The sequence below is a fragment of the Cynocephalus volans genome, chromosome 8 (assembly GCF_027409185.1).
Source record: "Cynocephalus volans isolate mCynVol1 chromosome 8, mCynVol1.pri, whole genome shotgun sequence".
NCBI lineage: Eukaryota > Metazoa > Chordata > Mammalia > Dermoptera > Cynocephalidae > Cynocephalus > Cynocephalus volans.
Window position 1 is genome coordinate 97645114 of NC_084467.1, and position 20004 is coordinate 97665117.

Here is a 20004-nt window from a genome sequence, read left to right on the forward strand (position 1 = left end):
AAAGACAAATACTGTACAATATCATTTATCATGAAACCTAAAATAGTAAAAATCACAGAAGCAGAGAATAGAATGGTGGTTACCAGGGATTGGTGGGAGGGGAAAATGGGGAGATGTTGTTCAAAAAGTACAAAGTTTCAGTTTTGCAAGGTGGGTGAGTTCAGGAGATCTGATGTACAACAAAGTGACTATGTCAACAATACTTTATTGTATACTTAAATTTGCTAAGAGGGTAGATCTCAAGTGTTCTCACCCCCCCCCCAAAAAAGAAAATGGTAACTATGTGAGGTGATGATGTACTAATCAGCTTGGTTGTAGTGATTATTTCACAATGTGTATATATATATATATATATATCAAGTTGCACACCTTAAATACATATGATTTTTAATTGTCAAATATACCTTAATAAAAAATTTTTAAAAAGCTTACTATATATATTCACTGAATCCAATGGCCTCTAAAAGCTCTTTTAACCCCAAATCCTAGAGTTATCTATTTCTAAGCAGCTGCTTTAGGGCAGTTTGATGATATCACCATCCACTGATGGTCTAGGAAACTGTTCACCAGTACTGTTCTGAACCTGTTGGTCAGCTCTTTGGTGATCAGTTACAGAAAGTTAGCGACGAGTGTAACGTCCCTCAGTTGAGACCAATTTTTACCTCTGGTAGCTCCACTTGGTCGCTCAGCAAATATCTGTGTGTCCCACATAGTTCCACTCTGCAGGAAACGTGGGGTTTACAAAGAAAAAAGACTCCCTTGTGGCCCCATCACAGTAGTATTGGATACCCTCTGCCCCCAGTGGTGAGCACACCTTACATTTAATAAAGGTCATTTGAATAGAGAGGCTCCTGAATCCAAGAGATGACAAGGTCACTTATGCAATAACAGCTTTCTTATTTTGGAGGAATTGTATCTTTAGGGTTTCATTTCATATTCTTTCAATGTGATTTAATATACTGGGGCTGGATAAAAAAACTGGATCATAGAAAGGTTAAATGACTGTATTAGTTTCTCAATGCTGGCTGCACCAGACAAACAGCAATATATCAGTGACAACACAATAAAAGTGTTTGTCACTGATTTATTGTGTCACAATTAGATGTGACTTGGTGGTCTTTCTCCATCTTGTAGCTATGCTGTTTGGAACATGGGGCCTCCAGGGTCACAGAGGGGGGAAGAGAGGCTGAGGAGGTACACTGGCTCTTAGTTGCCTCAGCCTAGAGTGACATAAGCAACCTCTGTTCACATTTCATTGGCAAACACTAGTCATATGTCCCAACCCAGCTGCAATGGAGGTTGGGGAAGGTTGAGGAGCAAATGAATTTTTGGTGAACACCGTCTCTGACATGGTGACTAAGGCGTGGTTTAACTGGAGCTAAAAATCAGGTCTCCCAATTTCCAATTTTTTATTCTCTGCTGTGAACTCTGTTGTCTGATCTTCCTGTTCATAAGGAATATGGTTTATAGGGATCAACCCAGAGTATTTGGGGGCAAGAGGCCTTGGAGCCAAAAGTTTGAGCACAGAGCCTGTGGGCCAGGCTGTGGCTTCTTATGGACTTTTTAAATGCATGTTCTCATAGATTGTCTGGACCAAGATTACCAAACTGAGAAGAGGGAACGGTTTAAGCAGTCATAGCATCCAGACCACAGGGATCCGTTGTGGAGGAAGGTGCTGAATGGAGATGGGGAGGAGAGAGTAAACCTAGAAAACTCCCTGCCTGATGGTTTGCCCACAGTCGACCAGACTCCGGGCCAATAATTTGGCTATTCTTCAAATCTGTATTTGTTAAATATTTGCTACTCATTGTTTTAAAGGAGAGAATGAATGTTCCATGGAGAGAAGCAGAGAAAGAAGACAGCTGACGGCAGGTAGCACACATTCTAAATTGTCTCAGACAATTTAGCTCTTTCCCAGATGGGCCCATCCTTCTTGAAAACCAAAAATCCTGCAGTTAAATAGACCTGTTTCTTAGAAGGCAGTTAGCGATCTTGAGCACAAATCTGGAGAGACTCATGCCCTCAACTCTAAAGGACTTTGTAGAGTATCACAGTTCTGGAAATATAATTTTCTCCATTTTACTGCCTTCCTTATTATTATTATTACTATTTTTTTAGTGGCTGGCTGGTTCAGGGAACTAAACCCTTGACCTTGGTGTTACAAGTCTGTGGTCTAACCAACTGAGCTATCCAGCCAGGATTTACTGCCTTCCTAACGACATTGTGATGTCTGTTATTGCTTGGTGCTCTGAGTATGCTGTCTCTGAAGAAGAGCTTGGGATACCTGGAGGCATTCGTGGAATGGTCCGGGGTTGGGCACCTATTGCCTCCTTCCATTTGGGATACCTATGCTCAGTCCCTCTAATCTGATATATACAATCTAAAGAGAGGCTGCTTGACTTGGTCTATTTCCTCCTGACTTTGTAAATTCTGCATGTTCAAGAGGGCACAACTACCATTTCTCCAGTGCTTCAAGGCACCCTGTTCTCATCCAGAGAGTCATCCCTAGACATCCAGGATATGAAATTCAGGAACTTCCAATGTTGAGGCTTAGAGTAGGAAATGTTTATTCAAAAAGATAAGTCAATGTATTTAGGAGAACTTTGATTTTTGTGTTTCTTGACTTCCTCAAAGAACCCTGCTCAGCAATATATTACCATAATTTTGTATTGGAGTCATTTACACACACACTGGTTTCTTTCTATCTTGGTTACCAGGAGAGAGAGAGGAAGACAGATAACAGAATATTGTCTTTCATTTGTGCATGTAACAGAAAATTAAACAAAAATATGTGCATTTAAGTGGATTCTTTTCTGGTATAGGCTCTGCAATTGGAATTTGGTTTACTCAGGAAAAAATCAGCTACTTGTTTTTATCTCACACAGCTGTGAGAAAATAAGCCTACCAAACTATACAAAATGATTGAGAACATTTGTTTCTCAGCATTTCAGGCTGGCTGGTGGCAATACAGGGTAAAATGGTCTTTACACAGCACTTTTCCAAGACTTCCTGTTACTTATGAGCCCTTGGCAGAAGACGTAAATGTGTGAGATACACTTAACTTGCTTTATTCTCGGAGAAATGAATGTACAGAGATGTCCCGGAAAAAAAAAAAAAGTAAAATCTGCTGTTAGAGAACAGGGCACCTGTCCCACAGGATGGACCAATCTCCATAAATAGATGAGTTTTTGATTACTGTTTTAACTTAATTAATAAGTTAATGAATTCCCTGTTTCATTATTCAAATACATATTGAATTTCTATATATGCTCTTCTATTTCTTTGCTTTTTATTTCTAACACCCATTAGTAAAAACTGGGGAGATTTCACCATTAAACAATATACTCTCACACTTTTTCTTCCCACATTATCCACTGTAAATGCATTCAATTGGCTCAAGGACACACCTGATGCATCCTCTCTGTGTGTGTGTGTGAGAGAGAGAGAGAGAGAGAGAGAGAGAGAGAGAGAGAGAGAGAGAGAGAGAGAGAGAGAGAGAGAGAGAGAGAGAGAGAAAGAAATTCAAGAAACCCTTGCAATCAGTTGTGGGAAGTCACAAATGAGCCTCCACATTACCCAAGGATCTGGTCACAGCTTTGCAGCCATCAGACAGTTGCTTTCAGCGGGTCTTTCCCTTTCTTTAGACCATGGCCCATCTTCTGGACCCCTGATTCTTGTGGCTGGAAAATTTTGGCATCCCTCCGTATTTTTATCCTCCTTCTCAAGGTTGATTTATTGTTTTTTTTCTTTTAGTTCCTTTACTTACAGGTCTCTAGACAGGGAAAGATGAGCATAGTTATAGAATCCAGCTTTGATCAGCTTGGGAGATAGGTTTTCCCCCAATCACATTGTTTTGCCCAGTCCACCAAGTCTAGATGTTTCTCTTTCTTTTGCCCGACTCACCCCAGACCAACCTTCTCTCTCTCTTCTTGCTAGCACCATACTGCATTTCTGTTTCCCTATCCCTAATCTTGGTCAGAGCCCTGGTTCTCATATCTTGTGGACTCAAGAAACCCCAATAAGCTGCTCTGGTAATCAATGCAAAGAAATATTTTCCTAATGCTAATGCTCCACGTTGGCAGACAGTGGTAGTGGGGGGCAGATTAGAGAGAGAGAAAGATGCAAACACCCAGGATGTGTCTAAGTGCTCTTCACTGACACTCACCCTAAGAATGAGGCAAGACCACTGGGATCTCTGAGATCCTCTGGCATAGCCATCATGTTTTACAGGAAAGGAAACTGAAGACCATAGAATGGAGAGACTGACCCAAGTTCCTACAGCTAGCAAGCACCTAAACAGAACCCATCTATTGTCTTCTAGCCCAGTGCTCCTTGGTCACCGATAGCTGCCCCTCTGGCCATTGGCCATTCTGCTTCCCGGACCCGAGGCTTGATGAAGTTTCTTCATTTCCACCAGGAGCAGAGCAGGCGGAACTTCCTACTCTGATCTGCTGACTCCCAGGCCCAGTTTTTCATCCACGTAATTCTCCTTGAAGTGGAATGAAATTCCCCCAAAGTCAGGGAATTGGGAGGGGTCTGCATTTGACTCACTAGGCAATATTAATCTCCTCTGAAACTCCCGAGTTACTGTCCTGGCGTTTCCAAGAATGGCAGCAAGTCTTCAACATTTTCAGAGGCTTGTTTTTTGAACTTGTACCTGCTGATTAATTAATTGAAGAAAGCTACTGAAGCACAAACATAATCTCTCCCTGCATTAGTCATTCCTGGATGGGGAAGAGGAAATCATGTTAATGTTCGCAATTTCTATTCTGCTCATGTCTCCGGAGCCCATCACTCTGGCCCACAGAGCACGAGCTCATGAGCTCATGGTTTAATTGGGTTAGAAATTAAATGAATGCTTTTTTTCTTCTAAAGGGGAAGGAGAGCCGCCCCATACTAAGACTAGCAATTAAAACTGCAAGAAGATACTTGGCAGGAGTGTCAACAGCGAGGCACACACTAAGTGAGGAGAAACAAAAGCTCTTACAACCAGCAAGAGCCAGAAAGTTTAGAGGAGGTGGTTCTCAACACTGATGGCTGTGGGGTAGGGAATTAGATGCATCTACAATAATCTCCATAAACTCAAAGACACACATGAAAGAAAGGGGAGACTAAATCACATTGTACTACATGTTTTTTTCCCCCACAAAGATAAAAGAAACCTCTGGATGAAATGTCTAGTTAGTTGAGGTGATTCTAAATCTCCTTTCAAATCTAAATTTGGAACTCCTCACCAGCTGATAGTGTTATGCATCCTGTCTTCTCAAAATGTCTCTGTTATTTCTGGAAGTTACGAAATAGGTGTCTCGTGTGTCTCCAGCCCGGTCTGTCAGTCTCAGCCACTGTGAAATGCCTTCTACTCGCCCCTGTCTAGTGCACAGGAGCCCCTGGAGAAGCATCACTGCTGGCACTGCTCAGCTGCCATGTCAGTGTCCAGCCAGAGGTGCTTCCCCCAAAGCTCCTAAAGTTGTCAGACCTCTTGGCAAAGATGAGGAGAATGTGTTGCTCAGAATCTCAAAAGTCTCTCAAGAAAAAAGTTTTGACTTCTGGGGTTTATCTTTCCAGTTATAAACATTCAGACGCAGACCAAGGGGCCACATGAACAATTCAATCAACGTCTCTTCATTGATGGCTTATTATGTGCCTTGCGCTTTTCCAGAAGCTCGGATGTAGTAATGAACACATAAATATGCTCCCTGCTCTTATTGTTGTTCTCCTTCTTCCCCTACGCTGCCCCTCTCTCCCATCCCTCCAGACCCAATTATTCCATCTTTTCTGGTTACAAAAGTTCCCATGGATATTGATAAATGAAAGAGATCTTGGGAGGGGAGTGTTGGGGAGAAAGGACTAAGCCACTGTTGTAGCTTTAGCTCGGCCAGCCAAAGATGCCCTGTACATATGAAAAATTCATATACCTAAATTGCATAGGTAATCATATTCTATTCAACCAGTCATACATTAACTTAATTTACCTGATAGTTTTGTTGTTGTTGTTGTTTTGTTTTTGAGAGAGAGATTTATGAATATACCTCATAAAGTTGTGGAAAAATAGAACTATAAGATAATATGAATCATTCTATGAACTTTTTGAGTACTGCAGTATTTTAAAGAATTGGCTTATATGATTGTGGGGGCTGGTAAGTCCAAAATCCTCAGGGCAGGCTGAAAATTTCAGCAAAGCTGATGTTGCAGTATTAAGTCTGAAGTCAATCTGGAGGCAGAATTCCTTCCTTTCTGGAGGACCTCAGTCTTTTCTCTTAAGGCCTTTTACTGATTGAATGAAGCCCATCCACATTATGGAAGGTAATCTGCTTTACTCAAAGTCTTCTGATTTAGGGCTGGCCCCGTGGTGCACTCGGGAGAGCGCAGCACCGGGAGCGCAGTGCCGTTCCCGCTGCGGGTTCGGATCCTATATAGGAATGGCTGGTGCTCTCACTGGCTGAGCGCGGTGCGGCCGACACCACCCCAAGGGTTGCGATCCCCTTACCGGTCACGAAAAAGACAAAAAAAAAAAAAAGTCTTCTGATTTAAACGTTAATCACATCTAAAAAATACCTGCACAGCAACATGTAGACTGGAGTTTGACCAAACAACTGGAATTTTACCTGATGGTTTTAAAATGTGACAGGAGATAGGAATTTGGAAAACCAGTTTAATACTTAACAGTGAATATTTTAGTTTTGTACATTTTGTTTATCTGAAAATATACAAAGGCATTTTGAATATTTGTATATTTGCAAAATATGGTATGTTTGTAAATATGCTTCCTCATTTCACATTGACTCATTAATTCAGAAAATATTTATTGGGCACCTATTACATGCAAACCTCTATTCTAGTTGATTGGGATGTAGCAAAAACCAAGATGGACAAAAATGCCTGCCTTCAGAGATTCTTTATTGTGGGGTAAGACACAGTCAGTATACACTGTAAATAACTAAAATAAACACCATGTTAGTTAAATGAACTCAGAAGAAATAAACCAAGAAGGAGAATAGGAAGTGTTGAGGGAGGGTCTGGCAGGGGATCAGAGCAGTTCTCACTGAGAAGGTGACATTTGACCTCAGAAGGGGATGAGGGAACAGGCCATGTAGATATCTGAAGAAAGAACATTCCAGCCTTGGGAAACAGCAAATGCAAAGACTATGAGATGGAAATTTGCCTGGAATAGTCTGGGAATAGCAAGAGGCCAGTGTGGTTGAAGAGCAGAGTGAGGGAAGGGGATAGGATGAGGTGAGGCCAAAGACATAACGGGGGGGCCAGATCTTGGAGGGCCTGTGGATCTTTGAAAGGACTTAGGCTTTTACTCTGAGTGAGATGGGGAGTCATCGGATGGTTTTGAGTAGAGGAGTGACATGGTCTGACTCTTGTTTTAACAGGATAATTCTAGTCACCCATTAGGGAATAGACTAAAAAGGGAAAGGATAGAAGCAGGGTGTCTAATTAGGATGGTATTGCAATATTGAGAGGTGAGAGGTGATGGAAGCTCCCACCAGGGTGGTAGCAGAGGAAGTGGGAAGAAGGCATATGTCAAATTCTTTCACAATTCAGAACATTAATTTTATTATACCATACTAGAACATTTGGTTTCTCTGGCAATACAAAATTTTGATTTTTTGATGATGAAATTAGTTAATATACGTGAGGTACAGAAAATGGCCCCAGTGTATGATAAGCATTTGATTAGTGCTAGTTATTGCTTATTTTCTTTATTTTCTATCATGTGTTTCTAAAACAGTTTGTTATAGATAGTAATAAAAACTGTGTATCCATATACATGGTTGGTTAAAATAAAAGTGAAGATCAGAAATCATGTATACAAGAAGAGGATTGTAATTGGGCCAGAAATTAGATTACTAATGTAATTAAGCACTAATTTGATTTCTGTGCTTCCTGACAGCTAAAACAAAAAAAAGTCATAATTTATAAGGTTTTATCTGATAAGAGGAAACATCAATTTTCAAAAGACCTAGGCTTGTTCTTGGTGCTGAATTCCCATAGATTCTTAATATAAAGGATTCTGGTTATTAGCATATAATGTCAACAAGAATTCAGCAGGTAATAGATATTATTTGTTGGGCTATTCCTTTTGTTGTCTCACAACAGAACTATTAAATAATAATTCAGTAAAGCCATTAGGGGATAACATGACGTAGTGGAAAGAGCATTAGATAAGTTCTTAGAAAACTGAGTTTGAGTCCCAGTTGTACCTATGTGAGCTTAAGCACACTTAACCTTTTGGACCTTAGCTTCAACATCCATGAAATGAACCTTATACTAAGATCTTCTCTGTCTACCTGCCAAAATTTTTATGAGAAGCAAACGAGGTGATACATTTAAAAACTCATTATAAATTGCAAAGCATAATTCTTACATTACTTAAATCTGAGTGCTGAGTTAATCTAATCTAAGTTCATACAGTTTTAGGCACTCAACATGAAAGAAAAATGATACCTTCACTCATTCTGTCCACAAACATTTACTGAGCGTCTTCTATGTTGCTGAGTGGAAAAAAAAAGTCCAGGCTCACCTTCATGAAACTTTTATTTTAGTAAGGGAAGACAAACACATAAAAAACACATTAACTAAAATGAAGTGATAATAAGAAATATGAAAAAAATTAAAGGAATGTTAGTGGATAAGAGAATGAATCTAGGGAAACAAGGAGTTCATGTGTTCACTGTTTGCCTTTGTCAAATATCACTTTCCACCTGCAGTTTTGACTAGAGTCTACTTTGTGCATTTATTCATTATTTCGATAAACATTTACAGAGCTACTCCCACAAGCTGAAGTCTGGATAGTCACTTGAATAATTGCCAGTTTATTATTAAATCGATCCATTCACATCTCCTGACTTGCCATCTTGTGACCAGCAGCATGCCTGGGTGGGTCATCAATCTAGTGGGATGAAGAGCAAGGCCAAATAGTGGCCTCAATCTTGTCTTTCTCCTTCTGCCTCCTAAGCCCATATATTAGAATGTTAGGGCTGCCATAATGAAGCACCGCAGACTGAGTGGCTTAACAAAAGTTTATTTTCTCACAGTTCTGGAGGCTAGAAGTTCAAGATCAAGGTGTCAGCAGGGTTGGCTTATCCTGAGGCCTCTCTTTGTGCCTTGCAGATGGCCACCTTCTCACTATGTCCTCACATGGTCTTTCCTCTGTGTATTAGTCTGTTTCTGTTGCTTATAACAAAATACACAGAACTGGGTAGTTTGTAAGAAAACAAAATTTTTGCTCAGAGTTTCTGAGGCTGGGAAATCCAAAGTCCAGGAAACACAGCTGGTGAAGGCCTTGGTGGTGGCAACAGTAGCGGGGCATCACACTATAGAAAATGGAGGAGCAGAGAGAGAAGAGCAGAGAGAGAGTTCCTCATTGTACTCTCCTTTTAAAACCCTCAGAACCATGCCCCTGACCACCATTATTAATCCAATCACTATGGCACGATCCTACAATCTAATCACCTCTTCAAGACCCCACCTTTCAATTACCGTAGTAGGATTTCCCACCCTCCGCAGTTAACAGTGGAGATTAGGCCTCAAGGAGGTGGTTGGAGAGGAGGGAGCATCTAGTCTACGGCACTTTGTGAGCCACATCCATGTGTTGCTCTGTGTCTCCAGATTTCTTCTTCTTTATAAGGACACCAGTCAGATTAGATTAGGGCCCACCCTAATGGTTTCATTTTAACTTTAAAACTTCTTTAAAAGCCCTATCTCCAAATATAGTCACAATGTGAGGTACCAGGTGTTAGAGCTTCGACATAAGAATTTTGGGAGGACACAATTCAGCCCATAACAACGCACTTCCTACTCCAGTCAAGCTGTTCTGCCATTATCCCATGAACATCCCTTGTGTTTTTGCAGTTTGGAAGTCTCTTCCACTCTCCTTATCAAATTCGCATACATCCTTCAAGGCTAACTAGAGCACCATTTCCTCTGAGAAGTTTTGCCTGATCAGGGCAGTAGATGTAAATCCTACCTTGGCTTTTCTTCAGCATTTATAGCATGAATCAGAGTCACTTGAATTGTACAGGTGAATGTATATGGTTTATTTTTATGGTTAGATTATAAACCTCTGGGAGGTAAGAATTAAAACTTAAATGTCCTTGTATCTCCTCTATATCACTTCCTCAGTACAGACTGGCACTATAATATTCTGGTATATAAGTACCCATTAAATATATGTTATCTGTTGAACACGAAATCTAGTACACACTGACATGCAGATTTTCATTGGCAACTAAGGCAAGAATATAAATGAAAAGATGGGTGTTGTTAAGTATACTTGTTTATGAGTCTGTGTTTCTTGAGGTTATTTGTTATTATTCACTATGGTATTGCTTTAATTTTCAATCTTTATCTGCTGATAGAAATGTCTTCCCTACCAGAGAGAGGCTAATATACTGCCTCTAACGAGGTCATTCTTTAGCTCAAAGTGATATGTTGGGTTGTAGTTTTCATCATTGTACAATAATTGATTAATTTGTTTGGAGGTTTCTTTCTTAAAAAAAAAAATTCAAGTTGACCAACTGTCTGGGTTGCCTAGGCATGATGCCCAACCTTCAAGCATTGATATGCAGCTGACTTCTGATACTTCCCCCTGTTCTTGTTAGAAAATAATGGAAAGCCCTTGCTGCCATTGCTGTGTGCATGCTCGTCTGCCATCTGGCAGTCTCTAGGCTGTTGGTTGGATTAGTGGACATCTTTCAAAAGCGAGTCATGCAGTGGCTAACAGCCAAAGTCTCAAGTCAGCCTGTGTGGGTTGAAGGCTCAGCTCTGCCACTTACAGCTTTGTGGCCTTGAGTAAGTTTGACTTAACCTGTCTGTAAAATGGGATTAATGATAACACACATTTATCATAGAGCTGTTATGAGGATTCCATGTATTAGTATATGGAAAGAACTTAGAACAGAGGCTGAGACACATGGGCTATTCACTAAGTGTTAGGCATTATTATTCTCTGTGCCTTTGTGATAAATTTACTCACTAATTCCAGCTCATGGTTTGTAAAGGACCAGCCTCTATCATTTTTGTGCCCCCCACCCCACCCTACAAGACAATCTTCCGTTGCTTAGCAAGGAGTTTTTACCAAAATGCTTTTCTCCAAGGCAGTGAGCTTTAAATGAGGAGTTTAATTTTGGATCAGCCGATTCTCCCCACCCCCCCTGTTTCTTTCCATTTCTTCTGCTGCTATTCTAGTGCAAGTCACCTTCATCTTCAGTCTGGACCCCCCAGTTCGTGCATGGGTCCTTTCTGAGTTGCCTCCCTAAAATCTGTTCTCTATTCAATAGGCAAAGGGATCTCTTTAAAATGCAAACTTGATCAAGTTACTTCTTTGCTGAAAACCTCCATTTTCTTCCTACTACACTTAAGATAAAATCCAAAGACCTTCCTCTGGCCTACAAGGCACTGTCCAGTCTGGCCTGAGGGACCAATGGCATTCTTTCTGATCCTCAGATATGCTGAGCACATTGCCACTTCAGGGTTTGCCCCTGCTGTCCCTTCTGTTTGAGTACTCTCTCCTTATCTTTGCATGGATGGTGCCTTATCATTCAGATCTCAGCTCAAACAGAGGCCGTGGAGAGCAATGGCCACAGCATGGCTTCGGAGCCAAACTGCCTGAATCTAAATCTTGGGCTTCACCACTTACTACTAGCTGTGTGACCTTAGAAAAGTCATTCGGCCCCAGTTTCCTCATCTGTAAGAGGAATGAAAATAATACCTGCATCAAAGAATTTTTTGAGGTTTAAATGTGTTAACATTTGTTTAAGAAAACCAGTGACTGGCACAAGTAAACACTAAGTGTTTGTTTAAAAAATAAAAATATTTCCTCAAAGAATCCTTCCCTGACCCATTCTAAGTTACTACCTTCCACATGACAGTCACTTAACATAAGAGTGCCTTATTTTTATTTGCTTCCTGGCACTTGTCATTTTCAGAGATCACTTGTTTGTGTATTGATTGGCACTACCACTGGACTGAAGGTTCAGGGTGGCACAGACCTTGCCTGCCTTATTCCTTAAGGACCTGCCATTCTATCTCTCAAGACAGTGATTAAATTACATTCTCAATAAACATTCATAAATTGAAAGGACCAGAGTTCAAATACTGACTCTACCAGTGCAGTAGCTTGTATCCAGATAGTTGACCTCTGTAGGCCTGAATTTCCTCAATTACAAAATGAAAAATAATATCTACACCTCACAGGGTTATTGTATGATATACATGCCAAAATGTTAATGGTGATTATCCTTGGGAGATGGGATTGCGGGGGATTTATTTTTCATTTTGCTCATCTATATTACTTTTAAAATAATGAGCATGGATTTAGTTTATAATGAATATAACTTTAAAATTAAACAATATTTGTGAAGGATTTAACACAGTGCCTGATCCACAGTAGGTATTTAATAAACAGCCAATGTTAATACTACTGAGCTTTTCAAATAAGCCCAAAACGGCCTCTTTCCTCTATGGCATGGGACTGTTGCCTTATATCCCAGCCTGAGGCTTGGGGCTCAGTCACTACCAGACCTCAGCTGGAAGGACATGCTCCTTTCTCTCAGGTCAGCTTCAGAAATCAGAGTGGAGGGAAGAGGTTCAGTGGCTGTCAGCTGAAAGGGGCTTTCTCAAGTTCACCTCCTGATTGTGGGTGGATGAGATTTCCACAGTGCTTGGTATGCATCCCACGCCTGGCAGGCTGCAGAGAATATTAACACGGCAAATTCCATTGTTTATTTCTCCCCCCACAAATCATTTTCAGTGTTGAGGGAAGAGATAGTGCCCAGCTGCTGGAATCTAATCTGGAGCAGAACTGCAAAGCCCTGGGAGATGGGGCTGATGCAAAGCTGTGATTCTTCAGCTAGTGAATTTCCAGTGCAAGATGGAGGCTTGTCTACCCCTCCCCAGCATGGTGCGTGGACCAAATGCTTATTCATCGTGTGCTGGGGGTGGGCAGCAGGACATCCCCTACACTGGGACATCTGCAGCAGCTGATGATACAGGAGGCAGGGGAACTGGAGTGAGTCCTCATTTTTCACAAGGAATCCTACGGCTTTTTGTCAGGTTATCTGTCAGTACAGCTAGTTCCAGCCAAGGCTTCTGGGTCCTAATGACCCGCTTTCTGTTTGGTCCCCTTGACTCTGTCTGTGATTATGTCTTTGAAGATTAGTCTGTAAGAACTTGAAAGTCATCGTTCCCCACCCCCTCAGCAAGCGAAATAGAAACATAGTGTCTCAGAGCTGGTTAAAGTTTCTGTGGCTTTTTCAAACATGTGGTGTATTAGAAATGAGAGGAAAGATCCAGGAGTCTGCATTTGAAGGCCTCTATGACTACAAGATGGATTTGCAGTCTACAACTGGTGTCACCGTACTCCAGATGACAGGAGAACAGCATTTACATGACTTTCCTGGAGCCTCCCCGGGGGTGGATTCCAGAGCAAGTCCATAGTCCAAGGACACTTTGAGTCAAAGTATTGCCTTATTCATCCAAAGTAAGGCCTGAAAAGGCAGAGACATCTCAGTATAGGTGGCTATTCATGGTGTCCAGATCCCAGTGCAGGGAGATTCTAGGGATGAATTCTAGATTCCCTCCTATAACAGACTCATCCATCCATCCATCCATCCATCAATCTATCCAACAAAGCAATTTTTAAGCAGCTGTTGCTTGCATAGTATGTCCTGTAGAAGGCAACAAGTGTAATATGTAAGCACACAAGCCCCAGTGTTATATTCCTTGTGTTCAAAGCCTGATCAGCTTGTGTCTGAGGGCAAGTCACTATGCATCCGTTGACTCATCAGCAAAACAGGGGTTGGAATCTGCCTTATACGGTTTTAGTGAGGAGAAAATGAGGCAATCTGTGTTCAGTGCTTAGCACAACATCTGGCATGTCCTAAACACTCCACAAATGGTTGCTATTATCATTGTTTCAAGGGAAGACCCAGAGAAGTTTAAATCACGATCCCTGACCTTGAGAAGCTTGTATGAATGTGCACAGTTGGCAACCTGGAACAGACCGTGAGTCAGGTTATCTTATTCTGGAGTAAGTGAGGTTTCCCTGCAACCTTGGCTCTGAATTCTCAGGACAAAAGACTGTTAGTGGTGGTGACCTGGCCATGAACTAGATCTGGTGGCTTACCCCTCAGTTCTAGAGGGCACTTGCTTTCCATATATCCTGTAAAGCTTGCTTTCTGCCACTTCCTATGTTTTTTTCTAAAACCTCTTCCTTTTCTTCACCCTGAGACAAAATGAAAATGCAACACCTGAAGCTGAGGTTGAAAAATAGCCCAATCATTGTTGTTCCAAAACAAATTCCCTTGTTGATGGCACTTCCTGGTGAACAACTCCTCTTCACTACAGGGCCTTGGAGCAGAGATAAATGAGCCAATTTGGCTCTTCAGAGCTCATTTTATGTCTGGGCCAGATTACTGTAGGAAATCCAGAATTATAATTTGTTTGTGTGATCATTAATTCATCTAATCACAAATTCCTCACCAGGCATGGCATTGAAGGGGAATTATTATGTTTAATGTGTAGCTCTTTAAAAAATGATGGTTAATAATTCATCTGAGGTGCCAGCAAAAGTGCTGATAATAATAATAGCTGACTTGTATTGAGTACTCTGTGCTGATCACTGTTCTAAACATTATATACATAAGAACTCCTTTCATGCCCACATCAACCCTATGTAGGTAGGTGCTGTTATTATCCCATTTTACCAGATGAGAAAATTGAGGCACAGTGAGGTCAAGAAACTTACTCAAGGTTACACAGTCAGCAGGTGGTAGGATCAGGGTCCAAATCCAGACAGCTCAGTTCCAGAGTTGATGCTTGTAGCTTCCTGGTTACTCATTTCTCAGGTGTTTACTGAAAACGCCCTAGGTGTCAGGTCCTGGCTAGGTACAAAGGATTAAAAATAACAGGTTGTTGTTTTTTCTTTTTAAGGGGCTCAAAGTCTGGCTTAGGAGTCAAACATGTAAACAAAAGGAGCTTAGATTTGAAACCAGGCATTCAGGGGGATATTGAGTAAGTGGGAATTTGCCCATGAGAAAAAGGAAATGAAAGGGACAGGTGGCCCAGGAAAAGTGTGAGAAGCCAGACCAGGCAGGGGTGCCTCCAGACTGCTTAGTGTATAGCACTAATCTACACGAATAGGTTAGCAATAGCCTCCCTCTTCTGTAAAATCCTAGCAAGGCCTCCTGTTCCTATACACTCCAACTCCACACTGTGGTTCACTTGTTGATAAAACAAAAACCACCCCAAAGAGAAAATCAAACCCAATTTTTTTGAGTGGGTCCTTTCCCACACCTGAGAGCAACAGCATCCTTGAGTCTTGAGCACTGTTTGATCCCTTTATTTTGATGTTCCCTCTAGAGGGATTAGGGTTTTAATCTGTTTGGTTTCTTCTTTTCCCATAAGATTAAAATCCTCTCTTTCTTATTCTCAAAATCTCAGATTACTCAGAGATGTGATCAGTGACTCACATTTCAGCAGGAGAAGGGGAGGAAGTGGGCTGTAGCCCCGGAGGCCGATGGCATCTGGACAGCACCTCCCTCTCCCCTCAGAGGTCAAGTCACACTCATGGTGTCCATTCTACTTTGATGTGTCTCAGGAAGCTGGCTTTCCAACTTCCTGGAAGCACCTGGCCAGGTAGGTGGATTCTCCAAGGAGAATTCCTTTCTCAATCATGCAGGACAAATACCTCCCCCTGCCCAGTATCTCTCCACCTTAGACAATGATGCCAGCTCTAAGGACTGGTGTGGCCCAATCCTTGAGGTGAATGGAGAGACTGAGGGTGAAAAAATGACCTCTAGAGAGTTTTTGGAACTTGAAGTTATCAACATGGGAACCACACAACTTGGGGATACCTGCTACTCCTCTTGCTGTGTTCCAGACCAGGTTAATTTTTTATCCCTATTATCCCTTCATTAAAAAGTTCATTATATCAGCTGCTGTCCCTTCCTTTTTTTTTTTTTTTTTTTTTGTGGCTGGCCAGTACAGTGATTGAACCCTGGACCTTGGTGTTATCAGCACCATACTCTAACCAACTGAGCTAACCCACCAGCCACAGTTGTCCCTCCTAAGACCAGTACATCTTTCGCTTTAGTCCCCTCCTCTTACTTGCGGTCCAATCCCTGGTGAACATCTACTGTTTATATCTCACTATTGATATCTACCAAGATATCTCACTGTTGATCTTAACCCAACAGTTTCTTCACATCAGATGGATTCTTTCCACCCCCACCATTTCTCACCACATGACTGGATTTCTAAAACACCTTCAAGGGTCCTTCTGTCTCTACCCTCTGCACCTCCAGTCTACCTAGTAACACAGTGCCACTGATTTCTCTTCTTGAAATACTGCTATTACCACATGCTTCCCCTTTCCAAAACCACTTGGTGGCTCCTCTGTTCTCAGAAACATGCCCAAACTTTTCCAAATGGCTTTCAAGGCCTCCAGTCTGTTTCCAGCTAAACCCCGCTCTGGGGTCTGTTCTGGGTTTGAGGATAGTAAATCCACCAGTCTTGTCCCTTTCACTCATTTCCCATGGAGTCCCTTCTTGCTGAGATAAACAGGACTGGTTACTTTAGGGAAACTGAGGGAAAAAGATGAGAAAGCAGGAAGGGCACATAGGCAACTGGTGTCTTCTAGGGCCTCCCTCCTCACATAGCCTATTCAGATTATTCCCAAGCAGTGTATTTTAAATGCAACTGAAATCCTACCCTGTTTATCCTGGTTGATATTAGCAAAATGTTTGGTGAGCTCTTTATCAAGGGCTGACAGGTTGGTGCCGACAAGGGTGCGAAGCACATTCATCACTGCAGCTGGACGTGCCCCAGCCTGGGAAGACTGTGCCTACCACTTGTCATTTCCTGGCAGCTCCCCCATTCTTGCACCCAGCCTGCTCATAATTGAAAACCTCCAACTTCTGTGACCTTCCAGAGTCACATGAAAAACGACTAACTGGCTAAGTCCAGCTACATGTAGCAATTGAGTTCTGTGGCTTTGTCAGAGCCAGGCTGTGATGGCTGAGCCAGCAAGGTCTGGGGAAGAGGTCAAATCACAGAGAGTAATGAAGCATCACCACCTTCCTTACTTTATAGGCTAGTAGAGAGAGGCTGGAGATGATAGGGGTGGCACCAGCTCTAGAATTTCTATGGAGGAACTTAAGGGTGAAACTTCGATTGGAAGGAGGAGCTAGCAGACTTGTCTTAATGATGAACTTGAGCAGAAAGCATTTGTAAAAATTTGATTGTTTACTGGAGTGGCTTGTAGGGGCTGGTGGAGATAATGGGGGTGGGGGAGGTGGTCAAGCAACTCCCCTGTACAAGACATTGCTATTTATCTTTTAGTGCCCCTCCTCTGCTTTGCTCTTAGCACAGGGACTGACACCTGAAAATGACATTTCCCAGGCTCCTTTAAAAAAAATGTTTCCCCAATCTATTTCCTCCCCTATTTCCTTAATAGCCACCACTAATAAGAATTTGATATAAGGCCTTCCAATCCACTTTTGTACTTTTTGTGAAGAATATTTATCAAATAATAGTACATAGAATAGTCTTATATAGTTTAAAATGTATATAAATAAAATCATGATGTGTTATTCTAGAAGTTTTATTATTTAATTCACCACTATGTCTAAGATTTACCTACAGCTAGAGTTTATTCCTTTTTTTTTTTATTGAAGCATAATTAATTATAGATATTTTTGGGGTATAGCGTTGACTACCATCCCATGTGCACAGCATGTGTTGATCAAATCAATATTATTAGCATATTCATTATCATGAATAGTCATTATTCTTTATGCCCCTTACCCAATCTCTCCCCAACCCTCCTCTTCCCCTCCCCCTTTCCAGGCTCCATCCCTGGCTTCTAGGTCAATGAGAGGCACTAGCAGAAGACTGGAAACCAAGAGAACTGGGGAAAACAGGGAGCAACGGCTCAAGGAGAGTCTATGTTCCTTCTGTGGCCCCAGCCCCCGCTGGCAGCCTCTGCCTCTGTTCTAGTTCTCACAGTGCACCTTGCCCTGGCTAAGGTAGCACCACCCCTCCCTCTCTTTCTAGCCCTAGCTATGGGAATGGCTTCCTGTAGTTGCCACAAAAGTGAACTGAAGCGAAAATTGGTGATTTTAGTTTGAAGTTTCAGTAGAATTAGGGCAATCAGAAGAGGGAGCCAGTTTGTGAGAAAAGACATTGTTTAAGCTGGGGGTATAGCATAACACCATTCAGTCCAAACTTCTCATTTGAGGGATCAGGAAACTGAGGCCCAGAGAGGGAAAGTGGCTTGAGTTGGTGCCAATAGACTGACTTTGGAAGGGAGTCAGGCTGGAAGATACAGATCTGGGGGCTGTCAGCCAAAGGCTGAAAGGAATGTGAATTAAGAAAGTGGGAAGAGAGCTGAGGGCTAAGGTCTGAGTCTCAGGGGAAACCTGCAGCTAGGAGCAGAGGAGGGAAGATACACTCAAAAATGCACTTAAAGGAATGGAAGAACAAGAATAGTCCAGTGTAATGGAAGCCAAAGGACAGGTTTTGAGAAGAAAAAGACAAGCCAATTGTAGCAACTGACCCAAAGTGATCAAGGAAATAGGATGTATACAATTGTTGGATTTGCAATATGATCTTTAAAAGTGCGGTTTTAGCAAAGTGATAAAGATGGAAACACAATCAAATGGTGTGTGTAGGTAGTGTGTATGTGTGTGTGTGTGTGTGTACAGAATGTGATGTGTTTATGTGTGGAGGATGTGTTGTGTTTGGGGGGTGTGTGTGTGCGTACAGTGTGTGATGTATGTGGAGGATGTGTTTGCGTGTATGTGGTGCATATGTGTATGTGTGTGTGTGTATAGAGTGTGTGATGTGTGTGTAGAGTGTGTATGTGTGTACGGAGGGTGTGTTGTGTGTGTGTAGAGTGTGTGCGTGTGAGGGGGTTTCTGTGAGACTCAAAGCAAGAACAGGTTAAGTGTGTTACATACACGATTGAGTAGTCAGGGGTGCTGACAGCCTGAGAGGCCTCGCTTTCCATCTTGCAGACAGGAGGCAATGGCGTTCTAAGAAACACAAATGACCAAGGTACCCTAGCATGTCCTTCTTACTCACATTACTTCCTTGTATTAACCAACCACTTACACTGACATGGTGACATAGAAAGAAAAAGAAAAATGGGGCAACTCATAGTTCCTTTTCCTTTTAGTCCTTCCTTATCCTCAGTAAGCTGAAGGTAGAGAGTGTTGATAGAACATGCATGTTATCAGAAGTAAAATGAAAACGATTAAGTTAGTTTTGTGCAGCCTTTCTACTATTCTGGTAAGGATGAAACACAGATGCATGGAAGAGCAAGGAAATATGAAGTGTGCAATTTCAGTGATTCCACATATGAGCCAAATGCTTTTATATTTTTATTTAAAACTGACATTACACAGTATAAAGAACAGTAAAATTCATGCTAATAATTAAAATTAAAATTTTTTCTTTATTCAGAATGATGTTAAATATCAAATAAAAAAAACATGACTAGTCAGAGACTGTGGAAGAAAGGAAGTTTTATATTTTAGTAAACTTTAACAGCAATTTTTCCCCCTGGGTTGTGGACAAGGGGATCCATATTTTCGTTTTGCACTGGGCCCTGTAAATTATGTAGCCATCCTGGGTGCGATGGTTGGCTACGTTTATATGACCAGGGTCAAAAGACAGTCCTGGAACCACAAGGAACAAGGAGGAGTCACCAATAAATTGATGAATGTGAGTCTTGGTTAGCACCCACACACACTTACCAGCCCCCCAACATTGGTGACAATAGCCACGGGTGGGGAGTTAAGAAAATAACTCCCAGAAAACTGTGGTCTTTCCTCTGACAGCTCTTAAACACCAACCACATCCAACATTTCTGCTTTTGTTAACAAACCATGTTTTAATATGCTTTCCTCATGCTCTTTCTTCTGGCTGGAGTGTTCTGTCAGATGCCAGGCCAAGTACTGGCCCTTAAGAGCAGGCAGAGCGGGCTGGTGGGAA